This window comes from Cervus elaphus, chromosome 18 (genome assembly GCF_910594005.1).
Source record: "Cervus elaphus chromosome 18, mCerEla1.1, whole genome shotgun sequence".
NCBI classification, from domain to species: Eukaryota; Metazoa; Chordata; class Mammalia; order Artiodactyla; family Cervidae; genus Cervus; species Cervus elaphus.
Genome location: NC_057832.1, coordinates 113,230,116 through 113,247,497, shown reverse-complemented (window position 1 = coordinate 113,247,497; position 17,382 = coordinate 113,230,116). Strand labels below are relative to the sequence as shown.

The 17,382-nt window shown below is 42.3% G+C and overlaps 1 protein-coding gene across 2 annotated transcripts in view; it reads left to right on the top strand.

Annotated features, from left to right (window-relative positions):
* The window catches only part of TPK1 (thiamin pyrophosphokinase 1), a 358,776-nt gene that overhangs the window by 281,360 nt on the left and 60,034 nt on the right, over positions 1 to 17,382 (top strand). The window lies entirely within an intron of this gene.

Genomic DNA, 17,382 nt, shown 5'->3' with positions numbered 1-17,382 from the left:
CCAAATCAGGACCTTTAATAAGCATTGTAAGGGGAAAGCCATCAATCATGTATTCCCTCTCCCTAGCTCTGCATACATTGTTGAAAAATTTTATCAAGGTTTTTATACTAAAAAGTCTTTAAGAAATTCAGATGATAAATCTATTAGCATGTAGTATTATCTAATCAAAATTTGATGTGTGAGGGTGAATCCACTAATATATTCATAATTTTAATAGTGTTAACAACTCTGAAATTGGCTGATAATTATTTTAGAATTAGAGGCTCTAATTTGTACATTGGTAACATGTTTCCACTGACCTGCCAATGTAATACAAGTAACAAATTATATTTCTGTCTTCTTTGAGATCATAATGGGCAGCTGAAATGAGATATTTCTACCAGAATTGAATATTAATTTTTTCATGAACATTGAAAACTTCTAAGTGGTGCTGGGAAAACTGATCAACCACTTGTAAAAGAATGAAACTAGAACACTTTCTAACACCATACACAAAAGTAAGCTCAAAATGGATTAAAGATCTAAATGTAAGACCAGAAACTATAAAACTCCTAGAGGAGAACATAGGCAAAACACTCTCCGACATAAATCACAGCAAGATCCTCTATGACCCACCTCCCAGAATACTGGAAATAAAAGCAAAAATAAACAAATGGGACCTAATTAAACTTAAAAGCTTTTGCACAACAAAGGAAACTATAAGCAAGGTGAAAAACAGCCTTCAGAATGGGAGAAAATAATAGCAAATGAAGAAACAGACAAAGGATTAATCTCAAAAATATACAAGCAACTCCTGTAGCTCAACTCCAGAAAAATAAATGACCCAATCAAAAAATGGGCCAAAGACCTAAACAGACATTTCTCCAAAGAAGACATACAGATGGCTAACAAACACATGCAAAGATGCTCAACATCACTCATTATCAGAGAAATGCAAATCAAAACCACAATGAGGTACCATTACACGCCAGTCAGGATGGCTGCTATCCAAACGTCTACAAGCAATAAATGCTGGAGAGGGTGAGGAGAAAAGGGAACCCTCTTACACTGTTGGTGGGAATGCAAACTAGTACAGCCGCTATGGAGAACAGTGTGGAGATTCCTTAAAAAACTGGAAATAGAACTGCCATATGACCCAGCAATCCCACTTCTGGGCATACACACCGAGGAAACCAGATCTGAAAGAGACACATGCACCCCAATGTTCATCGCAGCACTGTTTATAATAGCCAGGACATGGAAACAACCTAGATGTCCATTAGCAGATGAATGGATAAGGAAGCTGTGGTACATATATACCATGGAATATTACTCAGCCATTAAAAAGAATTCATTTGAATCAGTTCTAATGAGATGGATGAAACTGTAGCCCATTATACAGAGTGAAGTAAGCCAGAAAGATAAAGACCAATACAGTATACTAATGTGTATGTGTGGAATTTAGAAAGATGGTAATGATAACCCTATATGCAAGACAGAAAAAGAGACACAGATGTATAGAACAGACTTTTGGACTCTATGGGAGAAGGCGAGGGTGGGATGATCTGAGAGAACAGCATCAAAACATGTATATTATCAAGTGTGAAACAGATCACCAGCCCAGGTTGGATGCATGAGACAAGTGCTCGGGGCTGGTACACTGGGATGACCCAGAGGGATGGGATGGGGAGGGAGGTGGGAGGGGGATTCAAGATGGGGAACAGATGTAAATCCATCGCTGATTCATGTCAATGTATGGCAAAAACCACTACAATGTTGTAATTAGCCTCCAACTAATAAAAATAAATGGAAGAAAAAATTTATAAAGCTGAAGGCCAGGTTTAGCTTTGTGCTAGCAGAGTCCAATCATGTTCTCAGTGGTTTTAATTCAGTTAAAGACTGTGATTAAAACCAGTCTTTGTTGTCGTTTTCAGTCACTCAGTTGTGTCTGACTCTTCACGACCCCATGGACTCAGCATGCCTGGCTTCCCTGTCCTTCACTATTTCCCAGAGTTTGCTCAAACTCATGTCCATGGAATTGTGATGCCATCCAATCATCTTATCCTCTGTGGTTCCCTTCTCATCAGTTCAGCTAAGTCATTCATGTCTGACTCTTTGTAACCCCATGAACTGCAGCACACCAGGCTTCCCTGTCCATCACCAACTCCAAGAGCCTACTCAAACTCATGTCCATCCCGAGATGGGGAATACGTGTAAATCTATGGCTGATTCATATCAATGTATGACAAAACCCACTGAAATGTTGTGAAGTAATTAGCCTCCAACTAATAAAAAGAAATTAAAAAAAAACAAAAACTCATGTCCATCGTGTCAGTGATGCCATCTAACCATCTACCTCTGTCGTCCTCTTCTCCTCCTGCCCTCAATCTTTCCCAGCATCAGGGTCTTTTCCAATGACTCAAGTTTTTTCGCATCAGGTGGCCAAAGTATTAGAGTGTAAGCTTCAACATCAGTCCTTCCAATGACTATTCAGGACTGATTTCTTTTAGGACAGACTGGTTGGATCTCCTTGCAGTCCAAGGGACTTCTCAAGAGTCTTTCTTCTCCAATGCCACAGTTCAAAAGCATCAATTCTCTGGTGGTCAGCTTTCTTTATAGTCCAATTCTCACATCCACACATGACTACTGGAAAAACCATAGCTTTGACTACACATATCTTTGTTGGCAAAGTAATGTCTGTGCTTTTTAATATACTGTCTAGGTTTGTCATAGCTTTTCTTCCAAGAAGTAAGTGTTTTTTAATTTCATGGCTGCAGTCATCATTTGCAGTGATTTTGGAGCCCCCAAAAATAACATCTCTCACTGTTTTAATTGTTTCCCCATCTATTTGCCATGAAGTGATGGGACCGGATGCCATGATCTTAGTTTTTGGAATATTGAGTTTCAAGCCAGCTTTTTCACTTTCCTCTTTCACCTTCATCAAGAGACTCTTTAATTCCTCTTTGCAATCTGCCATTAGGGTGGTGTCATCTGCATATCTGAGGTTATTGATATTTTTCCCAGCAATCTTGGTTTCAGCTTGTGCTTCATCCATCCCGGCATTTCGCAGGATGTACCCTGCATAGAAGTTTAAATAAGCAGGGTGATGTCCTTGACTTACTCCTTTCTCAATTTGGAACCAGTCCATTGTTCCATGCCTGGTTCTAACTGTTGATTCTTGACCTACATACAGGTTTCTCAAGAGGCAGGTTAAGGTGGTTGGTATTCTCATCTCTTAAAGAATTTTCCACAGTTTGTTGTGATCCACACAGTCAGAGGCTTTAGCCTTGTCAATGAAGCAGAAGTACATGCTTCTCTTACTTTATCTATGATCAAACATTTGTTGGCAATTTGATCTCTGGTTCCTCTGCCTTTTCTAAATCCAGCTTGTACATCTGGAAGTTCTTAGTTCACATATTGTTGAAGCCTAACTTGAAGGATTTTGAGCATTACCTTTCTAGCATGTGAAATGAGTGCAGTTGTGTGCTAGTTTGAACATTCTTTGGCATTGCCCTTCTTTGAGATTGGAGTGAAAACTGACCTTTTCCAATCCTGTGGCCACCCAATGCAAAGAACTGACTCATTGGAAAACTGGGAACGATTGAGGCAGGAGAAGAAGGGGATGACAGAGGATGAGATGGCTGGATGGCATCACTGACTCGATGGACATGAGTTTGAGCAAACTCCAGGAGTTGGTGATGAACAGGGAAGCCTGGCGTGCTGCAGTCCATAGGGTCGCAAAGAGTCGGACACATCTGAGAGACTGAACTGAACTGATACATATATACATGCATATGTACATGCACAGAGCTGGGGAGAAAGGAGGGAGGGAGGGAAGGGAGAGGAGGAAAGGAAGGGCAGAAGGAGGAAGGAAGGAAAAGGGAAAGGTTGATGTCCATGCCTGTCACTAAATTGTTATTTGAGCGAGTAGATTATTTCTTCTCTGTGACTGCATATGCAGGCAGCTCTGCTTCCATCCAGCGTAATTAAACATATTCATTTGTTTTCTTGGACATAGCTAAAGTGTGGATTATATGCTGTCAAGTGATTCTCTTTTCAAAAAGAAAATACTTGTTTAGTGTTAGAACTCCACCCCAGAAATGTCATCTGTACACTCCTTCATCTCCTGCTGTCAGTTTTGGCGTGTTGTGACCTTTTAAATGATGATTTTTAGTTTCAATAAGTTCGCTATGCTGTCATATTAAGGGTATTCCTTTTTGAATTACAAATTAGAATCCATACCGTGACTTACTTTACTTTTCTTCCCCTTTGCTCATTCAGGTTGTAATTTTTTCTAAATTACTTTATATTCCTGTAGATAAAGTTTCCTTTTTTTTTCCTGAGAATTTTGTCACAACATGGATTAACAGAATCCTTTAAAGCAGGAAGACAGATATTTGCACAAGAAAGACAGGGATGGAGGAAAACAGTAACTGATACGTTCGAAGTCTAAGTTTATTTGGACCAATGTGGCCTGCAGTGCTCTTAATTTTTAGCTGGAGGGCGGAAGGGCAGAATTCTGTCTTGGGACAGCTCCCCCATTGTAACTACCATCAGTGAATGCACAGAATCGGTGTTAAATCAAGGAATCCCTTAAAAGTTGTGCTTTAAATTTTTTTTCAACTAAAATGTCATGTGTGATATTAGAGTAATTGAAATAATTATGTCAAATGATTCACCTGCCATGTAGCAAAATTGGGGAATTCTTTTAAAAGAAGCCTCCTAGCTCACCAGTAAAGCCTAGGATGTAGGAAGGAAGAGGAATGTCATTGCTTTGACAGGTTATTTGTTGGTTTTCTGATCTAGGCTGTTGCACTGCCAGGATTCTGAGAGCCCTGGCGTCCTTGCTGGATTCCTTTCAATAGCTCAACTCCTAGATAATTGAAAAATAAAATCACTGTGGTCCACTTGAGGAACGGTGGATCAGGACTGATAGATTACATCTTCTCTTTCTCTGTGTGTCCAGATTGTCATTGTCTTAGCATTCTAGTGCCCTCACTGCTTCTGCATCTGAAACATCTGTTTCTATATCATTCTTCACTCTTCAGTTCTGTCACTGAGGTTCACTTGACCCTGTGGACTGGAAGGATGAAGCAACAAGCTCCAAGGAAGGGATAAAAAGAGAGCACCACATTTCTGCTCTTTCAGCTGCGCAGAGTAACTGGCTCAGACAGAAGGCAGGAGAGATGCCTTGACTTCTCTTGGCAGGGGTGACGTTGTCCTTGACAGCTGGGAAGGTTCAGGCATCTCCTTGAATACAGAGCATAATTAGCCAGGAGGCTGAGAACCACAGGGGAACTGTGTTACTTTGTGGCAGTCTAACTGAAGACAGAATTTCCTCCATGAGAAGCAGTATCTTGACACTTGAATGGCCATGATGATTAACAACCAAACCAGCCAGCCTCCCACATGTTTTAGGATTTACCTGCAAAGAAAAGGCCAGTCTAATGAAACATGCTTGTTGAACATCTGATCAACTGTGACTTGTTCTCTAGCACAGGACTTGAGCCAGAAAAGCCAAGTGTAATTCAGGTGCATGGGAAAAGATCTTAGATTGTAGTCTGATCTTCTATGGCGTAGTTTGAGTATTTTGCCCTTCCTTAATCAATTCAATCAAATCTATCACTTTAGTCACTCCTGACCCTGGCCAAAAGGTTAGTCAAGCAGTCAGTCAAGATGAAACAAAATAAAAGTCTTGAGTTTCAGGGCCAGAAGCCTTGAGCTTTCTCTTTCTTTAACTGACTCAGAGCAGTTCCTTGCTTTTAGCTGTCAGACTCGCCTCCTGGATGGACATCACAGTCTGACTGCTCTGCGAAGCCCCCACTTCATCCCATTATCCTTTACCTTCAGCGGACATTAAATCCACCTCCTTGCACAAAATTACTTAAACTTCCTGACTTAGGAAGGGAAATTCAAATGCCAGAAAAAGCATCCTTTGGGTTGAGTCAGACCCATAACTCACAGGAATGATTTATTATGTGTCTGTTTATCACTGAATCATCTGTCCACTTCGGGGAACACACTTTATTTTTTAGTTTGTTGCCATTATAACTGGTAACAAACCAAAAAAGATACAGCAGCATAGATGGTTATTTTCAGCGGGGGTTCATCCTCTGCCAGACCTAAGTTTGTAAGGAAAGTTTTAATGAAATTACAAATTAAAGTTGTGTCCTGCCATTGCAGAGCGAGTTCCGCTTTTAGAGTGAATGGGGCTTTCATAGCACCCAAGGTGATCCTCAGCTGTGCCAGGCAGTAAGGCAAGGCTGTGAGCCAGGGATCATTGTTGGGCCCGCAGTGCCATCTACAGGACGGATGGAATTGTGGCGCTTCCACTTCGAATAATGTAGCCCCACGGGGATAAAGATGTGTGTGTTTCTAGTTCAGTGTGTACACACAGCAAGACTTGTTGCTACATTAAAGAAAAAAAAAAGGTCTGTTTGCGTAATGCTTTTGTAGTACTTAAGTGTCTGTTAGACGTATAGATAATGGAATATTGTGTTTTATTGAATTAATTAATTGGAAATCCCATTCATTTGTTTCAAAAATCCATTTGATAATCTTTGTAACAGTATTTCACTTTCTGGTTACTTTCAGTAGACTGTATGGCACTTAATATTAGATCATGATTTACTTATTTATCATGCCTGTGGTTTCCGTCACTCCCTGTCAGAACACAATCACCAGGTGGCAAGAGATTTTTACTTTATTGATTTTTTTCCTGAGAACCTAGAACAGCGCCTGCACAAAAGCAGGTGCTCACATATTTATATGTGAATGAATAAATGTCACTGTTTTGATAATAAGAAGAACAAATGTAGAAAGACAGCTACCCTCCTGGAATCGTCAGTTCTGGCTTTTAATATGTGGGTGCCAATACCTTCCTTTTTTTCTGTAGTTGTGAAAATTAAATGAGATAGTGGATGATAAAGTAACGTGAACTGTGAGGCACTATAAAATTTAGGCATTTTTCCCAAGTATAGTTTTCAAATTTTTAGTAGAACTCTGGAAATGCAGAAAATTTAAGACCCTCCTTTTCTCCCTCCCCCATAATTTCCTGAGGTACTTTTAAAAGACCATATAGGTGGGGGCCTGGAAATCTTTATTAAAAATGGAAGATCCCAAAGCATCCTAAAATTTCAGAACTTCTGGCGTAAAGATGAAGTTGCAACTGAATTGAACCCAAATTGAAAAGTTACTTTTTTAATATTGCCCCTCCCTCGGTTATTTCCTGATACATCTGATAGGATGTATTTTCTAAGGAAAATACAGAAAATCTTAATCAGTCTGTTATTATTTAGCTATGGTTTGAGCACTCCCTAACTTTTACAAAAATTTAGACCAAAAGGGTCTGGACGTAAAAAGATTCCCTGAATTCAGTTCAGTTCAGTTGCTCAGTCGTGTCCGACTCTTTGCGACCCCATGAACTGCAGCACGCCAGGCCTCCCTGTCCATCACCAGCTCCCAGAGTCCACCCAAACCCATGTCCATCGAGTCAGTGATGCCATCCAACCATCTCATCCTCTGTCGTCCCCTTCTTCTGCCCTCAATCTTTCCCAGCATCAGGGTCTTTTCAAATGAGTCAGTTCTTCGCATCAGGTGGCCAGAGTATTGGAGTTTCAGCTTCAACATCAGTCCTTCCAATGAACACCCAGGACTGACCTCCTTTAGGATGGACTGCTTTTACATGTTTTTCACAAAGTAGAATATAAATGTTACATAAAACATTAGAAAATCAAGACCTGCAGGGTTCGTCCAGGTCATCTCATCTGATTCGGTGGGAGAGGTGAGGAGAAGGAGGCCCTCTGATTCAGGCCCCTTCCTGCTCCACCCTGGTGCCCTTCCCAAGTGCTTCTCCATCCTTCTCCCGCCCAGACCCCAGGAGCCAGCGGGGAACACAGTGCTGCAAATGCAGCAGGCCCCAGCGAGCCACGTCGCATAAATCAGTTTCTCAGCATTCTAAATCCAAAGTGGTTTTTCATCAGCTCATGTTTGTCTTCTTGACAGCCTCACTTCAGCTAGAATCTTTTGGGTAGGACTAAAGTTCAGAAGGATGGGCCTAATAGACAGGATTGAGTTCTTTGGATTCAGAAAGGAAAAAGCCTCTCCTCACCTGCTGTTTATGAAACTTGTGATGTACAGTCTGCCTATTAGAAGCCTGATTCCCTATTTCATGCTTCTATTTTTTCTCCACCCTTAGACAGATAAGACAGACGGATGCATAGATGGATGGATGGACAGGTAGATAGATATTGCGCATGTCTTTGCTTCAGGAAGTCAGATAGTTTCAATAAAAGTGAAGTTGCTCAGTCGTGTGCAACCCTTTGCGACCCCATGGCCTATAGCCTGCCACACTCCTCCGTTCATGGGATTTTCCAAGCAAGAGACCAAAATATGTCTGCCCTCCTAGCCATACAAGCCCCCCCACACACACCCCCTTGGAATGATGCCAGAATTACCATTTTACTTGAGTAGCATTAGGTAATCTGTTTAATCTGATCTAAACTAGGAGATGCAGTACCACTAAAATCTCTAAGGTCACGCAGTGATTCTGAAGGCTAGACTGTACACCTCCAGCCCCGGCTCGCGAGCTCTCTAGTACCAGGCACTTTTAACTGAGAAATCAGCAGTGCAGTACTTACTAGATTTTGCCAAATCCCATGCTGAGATCCTACAGTCTTCTCCCGTCCCCTTATTATTAATAGCCATGATCCGATTGGCAGAATTACGAAAGCTGGAAAAGACAGAGGCCAGAGGAAGCTACCCCAGTCTTCCTGTGGCCTGCCGTATCCCTGCCCCCACCCCAGCACCTCTGAGAAAAGCAACCGGGGCCTCTGTTTTAACTGATCTTCATCCTCTGGTTGACAGGCTACATCTCTGGGAGGCCAGGGGCTGTTTCCAAGGGTGCAGGATGCCACACACATAACACTATCATCAGTCACTCATCAGGTACGACTGCTGTGTGCATCCATCTATCTAATCAGAGCCTACAGCAGCCAGCACCCATGAACAGTCCAAAATCAGATCAACACAGAAACACTGAGGGTGAGTAAAACTGACTCACCGGCAGATTCTCCAGCACTATCAAAAATAAATGCCTGCTCCTGTTCCTGTTTCCATAAAGTAAACAATAGACATTCCCTCTCCCCAATACCACATGCAGAAGGAGGGGATGGAATACTGCACTACAGTGAACGTGTGGAGGTAACCGCGGGCCATATTTCTTCAGATCAGTGAAGAAACACAGCCCTTGGTTTTAAGCATGTTCCCTGTGTTTCTGCAACCACGTGAAGTTGCATAATTACACGGAGGTGCTCTGTACTTCCGTTCATCTTCCTCCTGCTCCTGCACACTCGCCTCCCCAGCCCCCCTCTACCCCGTGCCTCCTTTTGTCTATTTTCAGTATCAGGCTTGATCTTAGTGGGACTAAGAGTCTCCTCCAGCACCACAGTTTGAAAGCATCAGTTGTTTGGCACTCTGCCTTCTTTATGGTCCAACCCTCACATCCATACATGGCTACTGGAAAAGCCATAGCTTTGACTAGACAGACCTTTGTCAGCAAAGTAATGTCTCTGCTGTTTTAATAAATTGTCTAGGCTTGTCTTCCAAGGAGCAGGCGTCTTTTAATTTTGTGGCTGCAGTCATCGTCCGCAGTGATTTTGGAGCCCAAGAATATAGTTTGTCACTGTTTCTATTGTCTCCCCGTCTATTTCCCATGAAGTGATGAGACCAGATGCCATGATCTTCATTTTTTGAATGTTGAGTTTTAAGCCAGGTTTTTCACTCTCCTCTTTCACCTTCATGAAGGGGCTCTTTAGTTCCTCTTCACTTTCTGCCATAAGGGTGGTGCCATCTGCATATCTGAGGTTATTGATATTTCTCCCGGCAATCTTGGTTCCACTTGTGCTTCCTCCAGCCCAGCGTTTGGCATGATGTACTCTGCATATAAGTTAAATAAGCAGAGTGACAGTATACAGCCTTGATGTACTCCTTTCTCGATTTTGAACCAGTCCATTGTTCCATGTCCAGTTCTAACTGTTGCTTCTTGATCTGCCTACAGGTTTCTTTGGAGGCAGGTTAGGTGGTCTGGTATTCCCATCTCTTTCAGAAATTTCCAGTTTCTTTTGTGATCCACACAGTCAAAGGCTTTAGTGTAGTCAGTGAAGCAGAAGTAGATGTTTTTCTGGAATTCCCTTACTTTTTCTATGATCCAATGAAATTTCAACTAAATCCACTAAGCTGAGTGTTGAAGTCTGAATGTGGAGTGAGAAGGGGCACAAAATGTACTGTCAAGCCATTCCAAATAGATTCAACTGAATTTCTTTTGTTCTTCAGCTAAAGGGGCTAATTGCTCTTTGCATCCTGAAGGAGCTTGAAAACTTGGTCAAGATGGAAAACTGCATTTTCAGGGGTTGCCATCTCCCCTTTGCCAGGCGCACACTCAGATCTGTCTTCATCGGTGTCTACGACGGGCCTGCCTTTAGCCTGAACAAGGTGGTCATTAGGTTCCAGAAGACTTTACGCAGGAGGAGGAGGCTGCCCCATTGCCAGCAAGCTCCTTCTTGCTTTTACGTGTATTTTTATATTCTCCCTCCTGCCAGGAACGTTCAGTTTCTTTTTCTTTTACTCAGCATTTTAAGACCCAGCTCAACCTATCCTCAGTCATGAGACCTTCCCAGAGCAGGACAGTGATTTTCCCCTGTATGTACTTCTTGCGTATTTTCTGGAACACATAACATAGAATCTTACTACATACTGTGTGTGTCATGAATGTACAAGATCACGTCTCTTCCAAGTGACTGTGGTGTTCAGACGTCAGTCGTACATTGGCACCTTTCTCGTTAGACTTATAGAAATGAATGATATTTAATGTTTCTTAGAACTTGGGTTTTTTAAAAAATTACTTGGGAGAGAAAGAAAGTCTCGTCTATCTTAAATGCTTATAAATTGGATATTTTTAGATTTTGGGGAAACTAGATAATGTAACAGGTCACATTAAAGCTATTAGGACAGCTCTCCAATGTCCAGTGTCTTATGTATAAGATCCAACTTAAGTGGATTTTACTGTTATACATTTCTAAAATAATTTCTGTAAAAAACCTTGTTTTCAAACTTCTACATGGTTAGAACATAGATATGTCACGATACTAGAATCCTCTTAAACATATTTTAAGTAATAAAAATGGGTTTATACATTCATCAGCAGTTAGGCATGATTATTGAAAAAAAATAGTAAGATTTATGGTACATCAAATCTATAAATATACCTAACTAGGTATCTGTCATCTCTTAGAGGTAATATGCAAAACAAGGTGTGCAGAAATACTTGAAAAATACCCTTTGTTCTCTTATTTTGAGATGTGACATTAGAGTGACTTATTCATGAGAATTTCATAATATATTAGTAAGCATGCTGCAGGATATTTTGGAAAAGTAATGAAGGCTTAGTGATGCAAAATATTTCTCCTGCCTTCTGTTCTAAGAGATAAATGAGGTGAGGCTTTCTTTTCAGTTCGAGATGTCAGCTCTTCCTATCTATAATCTCATTTATCACTTCATCCTACACATTCATATAGTTGTTTTTTCTTTTAGGAATCTGTTCCAGCTCTTCTACTAGACTCCCAAGTCCCCTCTACACAGACCCAGCCAGGGTTTTATCATCTCTTTGCAAGGGCCACCAGCAGAGTGCCCAGTGAAAAGTGTGTGCACGTGACAAAAAGAACAGGAGTTTGCCAGTTGACAGGGGAGAAAGAGGAGAGGCAAAAGGATGCATATGAATGACAGCCTGGTGAGCATCCTTGTCTGCTAAGGATGATCCCCTGTGCTGACTCAGCCCTTGATCAAGATCACCCCGCTCACCCACGCTGCCATCTTCATCCGAAACCTCCAACCAGCATCACTTGAAAGCCAGGCACCTTTCTCTGAGCATCTCCAGGGAAACTCATCAACAGACACGGGCATGAGACAGAAGCATGGCACAGTGAGTTCTGGGTTGTGAGAGGTGGTGGCAGGAGTGCAGGGAGAGGGGGTTTTGTTGTTGTTTTAAATGACGAGTTGGCCCGAAAGAGGGGGGACATTCTCAACACCCCAGAAATACAGACAGGGAGGTGGGAACAGGAAGGGAGGTGCGGAGATCCAAAGCAGTTTGCTGTCCCTAAAACAGAAAGGTGTAAGACACAAAATAGCGGGGAATGGGTGTTAGAACCACTCAAGGTCATGTCACAAAGGACCCTGATGAGCCAGCTAATGCGCTTGGACTTCACGAAATGGGTACCCATTAGACATTTAGGAGAGTGACAGGCTAGTTTGGATGGTCTGGTCTGACTTGTTTTGTAAAAGACATATTTGAAGGCATAGAACTGAAGGCAGGGAGACCAGTTCGTCCATGGGATAAAGTGAGAGACTCAACAGGCAAGAGTGTGAGAAGTGGAGATGAGGGAGGAGTCAGGAAGGATTCGGGAGGCATGATTACACCTCCGTCTCGGTGGTGGTGGTGGTGTAGTCTCGAAGACATGTCCCACTCTTGCAACCCCATGGACTACACTGTAGCCTGCCAGGCTCCTCTGTCCATGGGATTCTCCAGGCAAGAATACTGGAAAACAAAGAAAAAAGTGAAGTTGCTCAGTCGTGTCCAGCTCTTTGTGACCCCAAGGACTGTAGCCTACCAGGCTCTTCCATCCATGGAATTTTCCGGGCAAGGGTACTGGAGTGGGTTGCCATTTCCTTCTCCAGGGATCTTCCCAACCCGGTGATCAAACCTGGGTCTTCCACATTGCAGGCAGATGCTTCACCCTCTGAGCCACCAGGGAAGCCCAAGAATACTGGAGTGGGTTGCTGTTTCCTTCTCCAGGAGATCCAGATCCATTACCAGCTGAGCCCCAAGGGAAGCCCCTCAGTCTCAGTACTCTTTGTCAAGTGTTACTCATACACTACTCCCTGGCCAAACCGCTTAGGCGGATCCTGGTTGTTCTGAAAACAGAACAACACACACATTTCCCGAGGCCCACAGGCTTTCTTCCTGCTCTCCTCTGAGCTCAGACCGCACCCAGGTCAGCCGCTGTCCTCAGCCAGGCCTCTCTTCCAGGCTGAGCAGTGCCAAGCCCTCTCCCTTCTGAAGTGCCCATAACTTCCCTCTGCCCAGAATTTCTTTCCCGCAGCTCTCTGCATGGCAAGTCACTTATTCTATAGATCCAAGGGACCTTGCATGGAAACCTTATCTAATGTGACCTTCCTCAGTTGTTTTCTGTATTTTTCATTTTCTAATTTCCTCCATCCCACTTGCCACAATGTTAACTGTCTTGGTGGTTTATCATAATTGCATTTTACTTGCTATATTCACACACATACACACACACACACACACACACACACACCCTTTCTGGATGTATCATGGAAGCCCTTGAATTACACACACACACACACACACACACACACACACACACACCCTTTCTGGATGTATCATGGAAGCCCTTGAATTACACACACAGACACACACACACACACACACACACACACCCTTTCTGGATGTATCATGGAAGCCCTTGAATTACACACACACACACACACACACACACACACACACACACACACACACACACACACACACACACACCCCCTTTCTGGATGTATCATGGAAGCCCTTGAATTACACACACAGACACACACACAGACACACACACACACACACACACACCCACACACACCCTTTCTGGATGTATCATGGAAGCCCTTGAATTACACACACACACACACACACACACACACACACACACACACACACACACACACACACACACACACACACACACACACACACACACACACACACACACACACACACACACACACACACACCCCCTTTCTGGATGTATCATGGAAGCCCTTGAATTCCTGAATATGGTTTCTCATTGACAGTGCTAGCATAATGGTTCTTGGTGCATGGACACTCCCCCCTATATATATATATACACACACATATGTGTGTGTATATATATATTCTTGCCTGGAGAATCCCCGTGGAAAGAGGAACTTGTCAGGCTATAGTCCATGGGGTCATAAAGAGTCAGAGATGACTGAAGTGACTTAGCATGCACACATGTATATATGAATATATATGAATAAATGATAAATAAATGAGTGATTGTATATAATACTTAGAAGGTGATGCACACATGTATATATGAATATATATGAGTAAATGATAAATAAATGAGTGATTGTATATAATACTTAGAAGGTGAATCAGAGAAAGAAGTCCAGTGGTAGAGCCAGAATTTGTACCTACTGGTACCTGGCTCCAACTTCAGTATTTAGCTATTCACACTCCTGCTGCTTTGCTTTAGAGTAAATACATAACACATTCATTCACACTGTAAGGCAAGTGCTTTAGGGCAGATGATGGCTGGTATATAAACACTGTCCTCAAGGCAAAATCAGGTACAAAAATGAGTGAATGTATGTTAAACTGGCCTAAGGGATACTTATGTGGTCCAGGAATGTATATCTATCTATAACCTATTCACTCAAATGTTTTACTTCCTACGTGGTTAATCTGCAGATTGATCATCTTAAAGATATGGTCTTTTCCATTTATTTGTCAAAAAATACTGAAGAGGATGGCAGAGAAATAACTTCAAAGTTAAGAAGTTAGGTATTAATTGCATAATGTATCAAATAGTTTTAGATTCAGGGGCAAAATCTTGGAGCTGAATAGACTTACTGTTTACAGCATTTTGTCTTTATTGTTGTTTTTGAAGTATTGACCTTATTATTTCATTTGAGTGAAAATCCACATGAGGACTGATAGACAGGTAGGGGACTCAACTACACACATTCAAACAGAGCGCCACTGAAAGAGGACAGAATAACCGGAAGACCATGAATAGCGAACGCCCTCACTTGTCTGTGTCTCCTGCATACTTCATAATTTTTCTTAAGCCTGGACGTTTTCCTTTTCAGTGGATAGAGAGAGTTTGGTAAGAATCATAAAAGGATGTGTGGTTTCTACATCTGTCTAGAAGCAGGCAGATCCTCACCTACCTGTCTGGTCTCTGCATGGCCTTACAGGGATTCAAAAGACTTCAGCTTTTGCTGTCAATAGGCATGAGGAATTGGAGCTTTTCCTGTGGGTTCTTCAAGAGGATTCCCTCTTTAGCACTGATTTTCTGTAGTTTGAAAATGGCATACCTATGCGGAGATGTTGAGCATTTATCCTGCTCGGTGTTCTCTGAGCTTTCAGGATCTGTGGTGTCTGACGCTAATCTGGGGGCAATTCCCAGTCATTACTGTTGTAAATATTTCTTCTTTTTCTCTCTTTCTCCTCCTACTATTACCATTACATGTTTATTACACCTTTTCTAGTTCTCTCACGGTTCTTAGGTATTCTGTTCTTCTGTGGGGAGGGGAGTTGGTTCTTTTTTAGGGTTTTTGTTTGTTTTGTTTTGTTTTTGTTTTTGTTTTTTGGTCTTTTTTCCTCTTCCCTTTTCAGTTTCGGAGAGGTTTCTGTTCAAATATCCTCAGGCTCAGAGCTTCTTTCCTCAGCCATCTCCAGTCAACCAACAAGCCCATCAAAGGCATTCTCGTTTCTGCCACAGTGTTCTTGACTTCCAGCACTTCTTTTTGGTTCTTTCTTTAAATTTTCATCTCTCTGTTTTATTGCCCATCTGTTTTTCCCATGCTGTCTACTTTATCCATTATCATTTTTAGTATATTAAGCATAGTTATTTAAAATTTCTGCCTCCCGATCATGTCTGATTCTGATCCTTGTCTCCTAAAATTTTCTTGCCTTTCGATATCCCTTGTCATTTTTTCTTGATCGCTGGATATGATGTTCAAGGTAAAAGGAATTGCTGTAAGTACGGCTTTAGTAATGTGGTGATGACATAGGAGGAAGGGAGTATTCTCTCATCCAGGGATTAGGTCTCTGTCTTTTGGTGAGGCTATGCCAGTGACCATGAATTTCACACATGCTTCTCAGGTGTTCCCACCTCTGCCCTTTGATAGGAGAAGATGGCTGATGTGGGCTGGTGTTGGGTATTTCCTTTCCCCACGTCAGTTAGGCTTTGATCAAAACCCCAGCTGATGAGGCTCTGGCTAAATATTAATAGTTCCTCCTGGGGGCAGGTCTTGCTAAGAACAGAGTGCTCTGGTGTATTTCAAAAAGGTTTCTTTCCCTTCCCTCTGCCAGAAGCATCAGGAGATTTTTCTCTGATATTTACTTTGGAAATCTAGTTAAGCTCCTAGAAGTAAAACTCACAAAAGTGTGGGTGCTCTTTATGAGTGGGTCTTCCTGGAGTTTTTATCTCTCAGACTGGTCCATACTGAGCCTCCAGTGGTTCACCAATGACAGTTCAGGTTTTCCTGCCCCAGCACTGGTTTCCTTGGGGGTTTCAGCCCAGGGGTTTCTACCTCAATAAGATTTGATTCTCTGTATCCACTTGTTGGTCTCTCAGGGCAGTGGTTTGCCTTGGGATCTCACTTCTTTTGTGGATCTAAGAAGAGTTTTTGCTTTTTCAGTTGTTTAGAAAGAGCTTCATTAGAGAGTTTTAATCAAAGGAATAACTATCTGTGACGTACTTTACAAGAAATACTCCGGCTGCCCTATGGTGAGAAGACTGCAAATCATCAAGTGCCAATGAATTGGGCCTCAGCCGCATTTAAACTTGTTGAATTATTGAAAAAAAATCATTTTATATGTATATATATTTTTACAGACCATACCTCTTGTTTTGAGATGCAAGGGACTAGTGGGAGTTACCAGGCAGTCTCTTGCTCCAAGGCCAGTCAGGACATCTTGCACTGAGTTCCAGGGAATCTTGGGAGGTTTCTCCCTGACTGAGAACTGAGGTATCCCCAGGTGGATATACAGGGCGGGGGGTGGCATTAATAAGATGCAGGAAAGTGATGGGTTTCATTCTCATCTCGCCCTTCTGTAAGATGAAGATCATTCAGCAGTTGAACATTTGGGCCACAGACTGAAGTCATTTGGAAATATCACTGATAATAAAAAGACATTTGGGGTTGATTTGGGCTATGAAATGAATTCTCTACTCTCCGTACAGGGTCTGGCGGCTCCATTTCACACAGCTGTCCCAGACACTGGCTTCTTGCACCTTGCCAGTGCACTGTTCCTGGGTGGGACTTTCATTGTGCCGTTCCCAGGAGGGCAGCTCGAGCTCTGCCCTGTTAGTGTCCAGGCAGCAGCATAGAAATTAAGGAGCAAAAGCATCAGGTGTCTTTTTAAGGAAAATTCCCTTAGGTTGCTATAAAACCTCAGCATAAATCTTTTTGGCTAGAACTTTGCCTCCTGGACATACTTGGTTGCAAGGGAGACTAAGAAATGTTATCTCTATTCTCAGGAGCTGTGTACCCAGATAAAAATCAGCGGTTCTGTTTTTCTAGATGAAG